The sequence below is a fragment of the Oncorhynchus nerka genome, linkage group LG2, assembly GCF_034236695.1.
Source record: "Oncorhynchus nerka isolate Pitt River linkage group LG2, Oner_Uvic_2.0, whole genome shotgun sequence".
Lineage (NCBI taxonomy): Eukaryota > Metazoa > Chordata > Actinopteri > Salmoniformes > Salmonidae > Oncorhynchus > Oncorhynchus nerka.
The window spans coordinates 57828885-57841055 of record NC_088397.1 but is presented as its reverse complement, the minus strand read 5'-3'; the positions used below and the strand labels follow the sequence as shown (position 1 = coordinate 57841055).

At 41.4% G+C, this 12171-nt stretch overlaps 1 pseudogene; it reads right to left on the bottom strand.

The window, feature by feature from the left end:
* Nucleotides 1-10954, bottom strand: part of LOC115138499 (rap1 GTPase-activating protein 1-like) — an 83950-nt pseudogene extending 72996 nt beyond the window's left edge.
* Between the last annotated feature and the right edge of the window lie 1217 nt (nt 10955-12171).

Below are 12171 nucleotides of genomic sequence, written 5' to 3'. Positions count from 1 at the left end.
GCAAAATGGTAGGCCACACAAGCTCACAGAACTGGACCTCCGAGTGCTGAAGTGTGTTGCTCGTAAAAATAGTCTGTCCTTGGTTGCATTACTCATTACCATGTTCCAAACTGCCTCTGGAAGCAACGTCAGCACAATAACTATTCCCTGGGAGCTTCATGAAAGGGGTTTCCATGGCCGAGCAGCCGCATACAAGCCTAAGATCACAGTGCGCAATGCCAATCGTCGGCTGGAGTGGTGTGAAGCTCGCTGCCATTGGGCTCTGGAGAAGTGGAAATGCGTTCTGTGGAGTGATGAATCAATCACCAGTCCGATGGAAAAATCAGACTGTAAAGTCTGGTGGAGGAGGAATAATGGTCTGGGGCTGTTTATCATGGTACGGGCTAGGCCCCTTATTTCCAGTGAAGGGAAATCTTAACACCAGAGCATACAATGACATTCTAGACAATTCTGTGCTTCCAACTTTGTGGCAACAGTTTGGGGAAGGCCCTTTCCTCTTTCATGACAATGCCCCCATGCACAAAGCGAGGTCCATACAGAAATAGTTTGTCAAGATCTGTGTGAAAGACCTTGACTGATCTGCACAGAGCCTTGACCTCAACCCCATCAAACACTTCTGGGATGAATTGGAAAGCCGACTGTGAGCCAGGCCTAATCGCCCAACAGTGCCCGACCTCACTAATGCTCTTTTGGCTGAATGGAAGCAAGTCTCCACAGACATGTTCCAACATCTAGTGGAAAGCCTTCCCAGAAGAGTGGGGCTGTTATAGAAGTAAAGAGGGGTTGAACTCCATGCTAATGCTCATGATTTTGGAATGAGATGTTTGACAAGCAGGTGTCCACATACGTTTGGACATTGTAGTGTATGTAGAGGACATTGAACAGAACAAGGCTATAGCAAAATCTACATTTGGATAATTTTCTTTGGCACTTTAGCAAGTCTTTATTCATATAAATAAATCTGATTTATTGAATTTTCATGTGGTATATTAAAGGGCACTTCATTTAATATTAAAGGGCACTTCTTTTAATATAACAGGCTTTTAAAGTGCAATATTTGTGCACAATTTCACCGTACAATATCAAAGGGACGCAAAAAGGCACTCATTTTGCAGAACGATCCACCAATATCACTGCTGCCATAATAACGAAAGCAAGAGAGACAGTGACTGAGTGTTTGGACATAGTCCCCTTGTCACGTGTACACACACACACACACACACACACACACACACACACACACACACACACACACACACACACACACACACACACACACACACACACACACACACACACACACACACACACACACACCTCGCCGGCTGCTGAGAGAGAGGATGACTGAGGCTATGATGGATTCAAGAGGGATGCGATGGCATACTGTGTCTGATTTAGACCTGCTATCGTAATTCTGACCGAAAAGCTGCTAGTCTTACACAGTGACACCTATCAGACCTGTATAATGTAGATGGAGTCCGGACATCCTTCCTATGACTTGAGGATTAAACCCCTTCTTAGTAAGTCATACATGCCCTTCTAAATGATTGATAGCAGTGATGAATGAATTTAATAAATGCAGATCAATGTTAGTTTCATTTTTAAGAAATAAGAGAAATTCTCACAAACAAACCTAAAAAAACAAGGCTTTCATGACTTTGGGATTTTCATCTGCCTGTACGTAGAGGCTGATAGTATTCACCAGTACATAATGACTTACTGAGTGCAGCGAGAGCCCTGTTCAGAGCTGCACTGTTCAGTGGCTAGAAGGCGTTCCTTCCCTTTGGTCTCCCGCTACATTAGCATGCGCTACAGACCTGTTTGGAACACGGCACAGAATTAACCCCCAGTCCCCTCTTAATTCAGTTCAGCAGAAGTACGGGCTAAATTTTACCGTCTGATGATTCTGCAGAATCATTCTGCTCATCTATTCCCCCCCCCCCCATCTACACCCCTCTCCTGCTGCATTCACACGTCTTTTTCTCATACTGCCAAGGACGGAATATTACATGGCCCTCCTTCTCAATATTAATTTTGTTACCAGATGCCCTGATCCACAGCCATGACATTAGACTTCCTCACTGTCAATATACAGCGAATATACAAAACATTCCATGACATAGACTGACCAGGTGAATCCAAGTGAGAAATATGATCCCTTATTGATGTCATTTGTCAAATCCACCTAAAATCTGTGCAGATGAAGGGGAGGAGACAGGTTAAATAAGAATTTTTATACCTTGAGACAATTGAGACATAGATTGTGTATTCAGAGGGTGAATGGCCAAGACAAAAGATTGAAGTGCATTTGAAAGGGGTATGGTAGTAGGTTCCAGGTGCACCAGCTTGTTTGTGTCAAGAACTGCAAAGCTGCTGGGTCATGCACAACAGTTTCCCGTGTGTATCAAGAATGGACCACCACCCAAAGTACATCTAGCCATCTTGACACAACTGTGGGAAGCATTGGAGTCCACATGGGCCAGCATCCCTGTGGAACGCTTTCGACACCTTGTAGAGTCCATGCCCCGACAAATTGAGGCTGTTATGAGGGCAGAAAGGGGTGCAACTCAATATTAGGAAGGTGTTCCTAATGTTGTATACTCTCAGTGTATGTAACTGTCTGATGTAGCACTTCACTAAGGAAACCCAAGCGTGGCTACAACAGCAGGATGGAACATTGAGCATAGACATATTTGGTACAATATAAACAGTAAATAAAGACATTGGCTGACATCCATGTGATGTTTCATGCCCTGTTATTCTGACTGTAATCAGTACTTAACCAGGGGTGGACAGCATCACTGGAAAAAGGAAGCTATGAGGTGACCTCTATCTTTAAAAACTCTATGGTAATCTACAGTACTTTTAAGAGTGATCTAGAACCAACTATGCATACAATTAAGTTATCCCACACAACATTAACCAAATTTCTTAATGTCAAAGAGGAGAGTAAACTCACCATAGACTTCTGGTCCTGGAAAAGGTCTTGTCGACACTAGAAAGAGAGAGAACAAAGAGAGATAGTAGATCAGTTTTCTGTCCCACTCCCACTTCACCTGGTCTGGTTTAATCAACGGGGTCCCACTGAGTGTGTAAGGTCATCTAAGACTGATGAAGTGTCTAGAACACCGCATTAACCAAAGACTACAATATCAAAACAGAGTTTTAGGTGAAACTATGAGGTGAAAGCATCTGGGACAATTTTGGCTGAAAATAAAATCTACAACATTAATATACCTGTAAAAATCATAATTCAGAATGGACTTTTAATCATAGTGTGTATTTAAAACAGAATCAACCTCCATGGACCCCTATGGCACCAGATGAATGAGTCTATAATTTCCTCTCACCACTTCTCCTCTCTCTCTCCCTCCATCTCTACCTCCCTCCCTCCTCTGCCTGCCAACCAGCCGATGGGCACGCTCTCAGGCCGAGGCTGACACAGTCTCCTAGGTGAGTAGGCAGACTGGTTGAGGTGCCAGTCAGACAGTCAGAGCCCACTGTAATACCCTGACAAGGCTGGCACATCATTACACAAACCCACTCAGTAATACCGGCACACTTCAAATGAAAGTGTTTTCAGCCGTAGCCCACCCAGCCAAGATATGAGAAAAACCATAGCAAATAGGGTTGATGAGATAGAGGGAGCAACATCCCGTTTTATCATCTTGGCAAATTTTCCATGGATTTGTTTGTGGTGTTTGCACGTAGGAAAAGAGCGGTTTAAATTCTGACTACATTTACAGCGCTGCATACAAATCAAACTGGCAAATGCTCTGCCTGGATCAATCACAGGAGCCGTCGTGGGGTTGATGCTGAATAAATGCTAAAAATGGGTCAATCGATCAACTGCTAATCACCACTTATCCCTGCCCCCCTGAATACTAAGCCAATCAAACAAATTACATTGTCATTCATAGCAAATCAAACTCAAATGAAAGCCATCCATCATGGAAAATAACAAACAGGCAATCAAATACCCAGCAGTCTCTGACGGAAAGAATCAGAGAAATCCTGAGTGGTGCAACATGCTTTAGATGTATTGGTGCTACTGGATGGCTCAGTAGAGCTGAAGGTTCAGTCTGTAGAGAAGAGCCATGGTTTCCCTTGGGATCTCTTTTTGGTCTCTAAATGGCTGAAGATATGAGTAACTATGGCTGAGGAGAAGAGGAACTACCGAGAGACTTCTAGTATGAGATAAGTAATGTGAAAAAATTCAACATTTGCTTAACAATCCAATAACCAGTACCAACTGTGTAATTTCTTAAACAAACCTCGCAGGATCGTACCATTAGTTGATCATACGAACAAGTCGTCCCACCTCGTCGTGTGTGACAACAGGAAATGGCCATGCTCTTTCTCCCGTTTTGTGTTTGACTGATAGGAATAAAAATATCAGGTTGTCTTTCAGGGGTATCTCTGCTCTACTTTCTGCTGATTGAGGAATAACCTCTGTTTTGGTGTTAACATTCCACAGTGGAAAACACACCTACACAAAAACAATGTCACAACATTCTACCACGGGACTCGCATGTAGGCCTACTCATATACTATGAACAGTCAACCCTTTTTAAATACACTAATATTACTGAATGGCAAAATAATAAACCATAACACACTGGCTGTAAATGTTACCGGGCAGGCACCATAACAATAAAAGATCTAAACAACAATAAAAATACAGAACATGGTATCAAACCAACCATAAGAGTAAAAAACATATTTATTTATGTCTCATCAAATAAATGGCAACGAGCATGTCTTAGACAGTGATATCTAAAGCCTGCAAAGCCTAGAGGTTCGTCTAGGGAATCAAACTGTGTCTTGCATGACACTTTTATCTTTGTGTGTGTGTGTGTGTGTGTGTGTGTGTGTGTGTGTGTGTGTGTTCACTCTGTGTGTGTGTGTGTTCACTGGCATTGGGAGCATGTATTTCTATGCAAATGACCTTGTTTAAATGTTAGCGTGTTGTTATCTGTAAATGTATGGATAAAACGTGAGCGTGTGCAAAATTGCATGTAAACAGTATATAGTTGAAGTCGGAAGTTTACATACATTTAGGTTGGAGTCATTAAAACACGTTTTTCAACCACTCCACACATTTCTTGTTAACAAACTATAGTTTGGGCAAGTCGGTTAGGACAGCTATTTTGTGCATGACACAAGTTATTTTTCCAACAATTGTTTACAGACAGATTATTTCACGTATAATTCACTGTATCATAATTCCAGTGGGTCAGAAGTTTACATACACTAAGTTGACTGTGCCTTTTAACAGCTTGGAAAATTCCAGAAAACGATGTCATGGCTTCAGAAGCTTCTGATAGGCTAATTGACCTCATTTGAGTCAATTGGAGATGTACCTGTGGATGTATTTCAAGGCCTACCTTCAAACTCATTGCCTCTTTGCTTGACATAATGGGAAAATCAAAAGAAATCAGCCAAGACCTCAGAAAAAACAATGGTAGATCTCCATAAGTCTGGTTCATCTTTGGGAGCAATTTCCAAACGCCTGAAGGTACCACGTTCATCTGTACAAACAATAGTACGCAAGTATAAACACCATGGAACCACACAGCCATCATACTGCTCAGGAAGGAGACATCGTTCTGTCTCCTAGAGATGAATGTATTTTGGTGCGAAAAGTGCAAATCAATCCCAGAACAGCAAAGGACCTTGTGAAGATGCTGGAGGTAACAGCTACAAAGTATCTATAACCAGGCTTGCAAGCTGAAGAACAACATCCCAACCGTGAAGCATGGGGGTGGCAGCATCATGTTGTGGGTGTACTTTGCTGCAGGAGGGACTGGTGCACTTCACAAAATAGATTTGCATCACGAGGCAGGAAAATTACGTGGATATATTGAAGCAACATCTCAAGATATCAGTCAGGAAGTTAAAGCTTGGTCACAAACGGGTCTTCCAAATGGACAATGACCCCAAGCATACTTCCAAAGTTGTGGCAAAATGGCTTAAGGACAACAAAGTGAAGGTATTGGAGTGGCCATCACAAAGCTCTGACCTCAATCCCATAGAAAATTTGTGGGCAGATCTGAAAATGCGTGTGCGAGCAAGGAGGCCTACAAACCTGACTCAGTTACACCAGCTCTGTCAGGAGGAATGGGCCAATATTCACCCAACTTATAGTGGGAAGCTTGTGGAAGGCTACCTGAAACGTTTGACCCAAGTTAAACAATTTAAAAGCAATGCTACCAAATAATAATTGAGTGTATGTAAACTTCTGACCCATTGGGAATGTGATGAAAGAAATAAAAGCTGAAAGAAATCATTCTCTCTACTATTATTCTGACATTTCACATTCTTAAAATAAAGTGGTGATCCTAACTGACCTAAGACAGGGAATCTTTACTAGGATTAAATGTCAGGAATTGTGAAAAACTGAGTTTGAATATATTTGGCTAAGGTATATGTAAACTTCCGACTTCAACTGTATGTGTCCGTGCATGCGTGTTTATGCATGCATGCATGTGTGTGTGTGTGTGTGTGTGTGTGTGTGTGTAATTGCACTTGGCTAGACAATGACCGTTTTCAGTAGCCAACAGCTTACACAGTGATGTCAACACACACCAGTATTTAGTGTACTTGTCCAAATGTTCAGTTTACAAACACAACTCCAGCCCTATTCACTGAATGGAGAATACACACCTAACCTGCATCAAATAGCTATTTTCTGTATGTGCAAGAGGTCAATGTCCTCATCTTCTCCCCTCTAACCTCTCTGTGTTGAGAGGGTGTGGTACTATAAAGTGTAAACCGACAATAACATTCAAATGTCAGAGATGAAAGGATAGTTTTCGGTAAGATGAGTTTTTTTGACACTCCTTAAATATACTAGGTGTTTATGCGGTTCCTCCCATTTAAAATATGGATCATTTTCTTTTACATCTTCATCTACCCAAAATTATGGCCTGTGCTAAATTATACCCTCAAAACAGAGCATAAAATGCCATATGAAAAATTGTATTTTGCGTGGCCCAAATAGATGTCATGCATTTCTAGTTTCTCATTGATTAAATCTTCCGGTTTGAAATTACGGCATGTATTATAGTATTGAACATGCTGTAGGAAGCATTATCTACTAATGGCAATTTCTATTTTTTGTGTACGTGTGACAAAGTAATTTCCGCAAAGACAGAACACATAAAGATAAGTGATTTTGTGGCCTGAATTCTATTCCTGACAGCAATGCATTTGTCGCCTAGGCTATTTATTGTAATTTCCTTTCACAGCTTCTTTTGAAAGTTGGGGCATTGTCACGGCAACAGTCTTCATATTTTCTCCTTGAATAAAACTAAAGATCTAATTGAAATATGTGCAGTCACAAACAAAGACACAAACAAACCTTTCAATGTGTAGCCTATGTCTATGTTAGGAATGGACAATCCCTAAAGCAAAGTGACTATGCTTATTACTTCATATAGTTTCTCAATATTAAGTGTCAATTAAGTGATGTTCAAAGGATTTCTAATTAATAAAAAAACAATCCCTGCAGGTCTTTTCACTTCTCTGTAGAATGGAGTCCAATACAGCTATTGACTAAACTGAAGGTTGAGATGTCCGTGGTTGAATTTTCAGGGCCTTTCTCCTCTCAAGGATTTCTCTTGATACTAAAAGCATACAGTCAAAGAAAACAAACAGAAAACCTTGTCCAGCCTGAACAAGTACATACAGTACAGTTATGACAGCATGGCTTTTCACCATGACATACAGTATTCCTTATTTTTACCTGAGGCCCACACTGTGTACGCAAAAGGGTGGAGTATAGGCTTTTGAACCATGAGACTGAACTGGGTCTCGTTTACCAGTTGCGATGTAACTTAAGCAGTACAATGATCGTCGTATCAGATGCATCGTTATTTACCCACTAACTTTTTAAGAGTGTTTCCCAAAGAAACACGCATAGAGAACGTTCGCTAGGTGCATTGTTAAACCATGTGTCCATACGCATAGGATCGTAAGAAAAGCAGCGCAGCTCTCGGATCAGCTTTCTCCATTCAAATTGTACCTTAACATTAGACTTATTCCACAATACTGATGACGGATCAGCTCCTAGAGAGATATTACCACCTATGGCTGAAATAGGTTATTGAGGCGGTTTATTATGCTTACCCAATAATATTGCACTAAATCATAGATTGGGTACATCATTGCGCATGCGTTGAAACATATTGCTGCAAATCCCAAAATATAACTCAATTGATTGAACATGACATCGATTTAAATATAATTGAAATGGCCTATATAGACCCACGTAGCCTTTGCATCTTTTAATGCCGTCATCTCTGTTTTCATTTGAAGCATCATTTTATGCTTCACTTGTTTGTAACAATTGCAAATAATTTGGCAACTTTGTATTTGGAGTAAACCTCATTCTGAGGAGATCGGCAGTCACAGTCAGACAGAAAGCCTAAACATCTTGACTCTACATTTAGCGGAGATCTGAATAAAGTGATGTGGAAGAGAAAAAAGGATTCTAATGATGCCGTTTGGCTGCTCTTCGAGTGGTCTGGATCACTTGTAGACGGCAAAGGTTTTTAAGAGCCACATTACTAACCAAGGCTCTGGAAAACACCTTGGCTACTAAAGATACATCGTAAGAAGGTTCTAATGATGATCTTAACGCTTCGAAGGCTCTGAGAAAAGAGGCCCTAAACAGTGTTGTTGTGTTTTATGTCTTGTTTATAGACAACATTTCTTTGTATTAGTATTATCCCTAAAGCCAACACCTCATTTGGCCGCCTTTCGTTCCAGTACTCTGCTGCCTGTGACTGGAACGAACTGCAAAAATCGCTGAAGTTGGAGACTTTTATCTCCCTCACCAACTTCAAACATCAGCTATCCGAGCAGCTAACCGATCGCTGCAGCTGTACATAGTCTATTGGTAAATAGCCCACCCATTTTCACCTACCTCATTCCCATACTGTTTTTATACTGTTTTTTTTATTTTTTATTTATTTACTTTTCTGCTCTTTTGCACACCAATATCTCTACCTGTACATGACCATCTGATCATTTATCACTCCAGTGTTAATCTGCAAAATTGTATTATTCGCCTACCTCCTCATGCCTTTTGCACACATTGTATATAGACTGCCCATTTTTTTTCTACTGTGTTATTGACTTGTTAATTGTTTACTCCATGTGTAACTCTGTGTTGTCTGTTCACACTGCTATGCTTTATCTTGGCCAGGTCGCAGTTGCAAATGAGAACTTGTTCTCAACTAGCCTACCTGGTTAAATAAAGGTGAAATAAAAAAATAAAAAAAATAATGTCCCTATGTATTGTTCTTCTCCTATGTCCTGAGTTCCATTAAACATTTATGTGCTCGGGGATGCTGTGTATGAAAAGATGCATGCAGTTATAAAGATGTGACAGAAAAATGAAAGAGAAGAATAAAATGTTAATTTGGAGGAGACAAGGTCCATTTCTCAGAGTGCATATGGCGGTCATCTAATGTGCTCCATAGTTCAGAGCACATCCTCACTGTGTGTGTGTGTGTGTGTGTGTGTGTGTGTGTGTGTGTGTGTGTGTATGTGGGCGAACACATCATGTGAATGTGGTTCCTCCCCCACGTCTATAGCTGTATAAACTAAACATCCTAAGAATCTCCCTCTCTCCATAGAATTCACTACAGTGCCAACCATAGCATGTAGAGCCTAAACAATCGGTTGATGCTGGTCTGGAGGATTATCAGCTTTGATGATCCAACTCTGAATCAAACAGTGTCCATGGAACTCGACGCACACTGTACTGTTCTATTCACACAGTGCCTAAGGGTCAGCCAAAGTGGTGAGGTTGTACTCTGTTTCGTGAGTGAGATGTTTTCCTGAGTGTAGCTGTTAGTGCCCAAGGCCAGGGTCAACATAATGATGGAAGTTATAGTTATTCCAGTCCCAAGGGGTTTTCGATGCAACTAGTCTACACAGCATCATACATTGCATTCATTGAATGCACATCAGTGCTGTGCTGAAGTGTATCATTTACACATCTACAGTAGAAATAGACCTGTATAATGCATGAGCCACATTCACTGTCTAGCTAACCTCTTCATACACCATACTGTTTCCTATCCACAGACCACAATAACATTGAATTCATTGTAACATCAGAGTGTGTTTTACACAGAAACCGTACATAACATATAGACCCATTTTACAGCGTCCTCTTGACCTCATCAATGCAACAAATTCCAAGCATCCTTCTACCCCAAAGAGCCAAAGCAACAGGTTGAAGTGCACTTATTTCTCCAAATAAACAATCAAATCTAAAACCTATCATGAACCTCTCAAAGGCAAACTAATAAACATTACACACCTCCACCATTCCTATCTTTGTGGTGCTGAGAATAAAAACAATAAAACTCACTAGTTGGTCATAAATTAAACAGATTCTTCTACACATGACTATTTTGTTTTGGTAAAGTTGACCTTGTCTTTAAAACCTAGGAAAGGGGGCAGCTTGACCAAAACATTGACAAAGTCATTTAAGAGCTAATGATGTTTTGGTTTCATTGACCTCCTTATGAGACCACTTCATTAACTTCCAGCACTTATCATAGACGCTAACAAGCTATAGACGCTAACAAGCTGTAGTTTAGAGCAGACACTGTTGTCTGACCTTGTTATTATCCTTTCACTGCTAGCCTGCTGAAGATGTAAAGCATGATTCCACAGGGGATCTCATTAGATCTCAGGCCTAAGTAGTCATCAATTCTTCAGTGATGGAGTGAATTCCATACCAGGTATTACTGTCTGTAACATCTCCCCATTACTATCCCCCACCGGCTATTTCTAGCATGCAGAGAGACAGACATGAGTAAATGTTATCTTTTGTCCGAATGGGCTTCAACCTTACCCTCCGTATGCTCCGAAAGTGAAGCTCCTCTTTCTTTGTGACATCCTGCTAGCTAGGGGCTGCTGAGGCTTTCTGGGGAGACTGTCCACATCAGCGGAGTTCAACAGCAAGTAAGAAATGGGAGCAGTCATCTCCCCTCCCTCCCTCCCTTCCTTTCTCTTCCTCCCTCCCTCCCTCAGTTATTTTCTTTAAACCCTCTAGGCTGACGGAGGGTGCATGTGTTTTGCAAGAGTACATTTCCATCTGTAAACATCCCTGCCCTCCACCTCCCTCTCTCCTTCCTTTCCTCCTCACTTCTCTACTCCGCTCTCTCAGTACGTCATATCTCCCTCAGATTAAGAGAAAGGTGCGTCCGACCATTCCGTTGCCCAGGTAACGAGCAGGTGCTCCTCTTCCTCACTTATACTGATTCTAAATTAATTTCCAGGCTATCAGAAAGAAAGAACCCACATCCCACTGGGCACAGACGTCAATTCAACTTCTATTCCATGTTGGTTCAATGTAATTTTATTGAAATTACGTGGAAAAAACATTCATTCAACCAGTGTGTGCCCAGTGGGATGTCCTCAATTTCAATCCCCAACCTAAATAGGTAACTTCTTGTGCCAGCTTAAATCCTCAGTTGTATTCTCACTGAGTTATTCAATAGAATATGTCCTTTACTCAAGTAGTCTTAATATTGCACAAGGGAAATGTTGTATTCCTTAGCAGGAGCAGACAGATTCAAGGCTCTGACAAAAAGTTTGAACAGTGTAAGTAAGATAATGACCTGTATTGACCTTGTACTTATCAGCTTACCCCTATTGGAATCCCATTGACCTTTTCCTATCCTACAGTCAAGTCAGATGAGTCTATATAAAAGTAACCCAGTACACCAAAAGGTTAAAGAGGTCAAACCCAAACAAACACACTTGCATCTCTTGCAGAAATGTTGATCATACAGAAAGCTGGAAAAGGGCGTGGTGCTGGTGGAGTATGTCAGTTGATCTGCTGACAGAGTGGGTCCTAAGCCTGTCCTAAGGTCAACCAAGGATGAGGGATGGGCCACCCCACGTTTTTCCTCTCCCTTCCTCTGCTCTGCCCTCTATATAAGTGGATTCCCCTCCTACCTGCCCTCTGTACCATGGTCAAAGTGTCCTGTCCAGGAACATCTAGTGGTACAGGGTGACCTCTACTCCTCTGTTCTCCATCTATCAGCTGTGGTGTTGGGGTGCCCTGGTGCCTGTCGCACCTTCTCTTATTCAATTAGGCCAGAATGGACTGAGGCTAGACATAGGTTCTTAATCAAATCACAA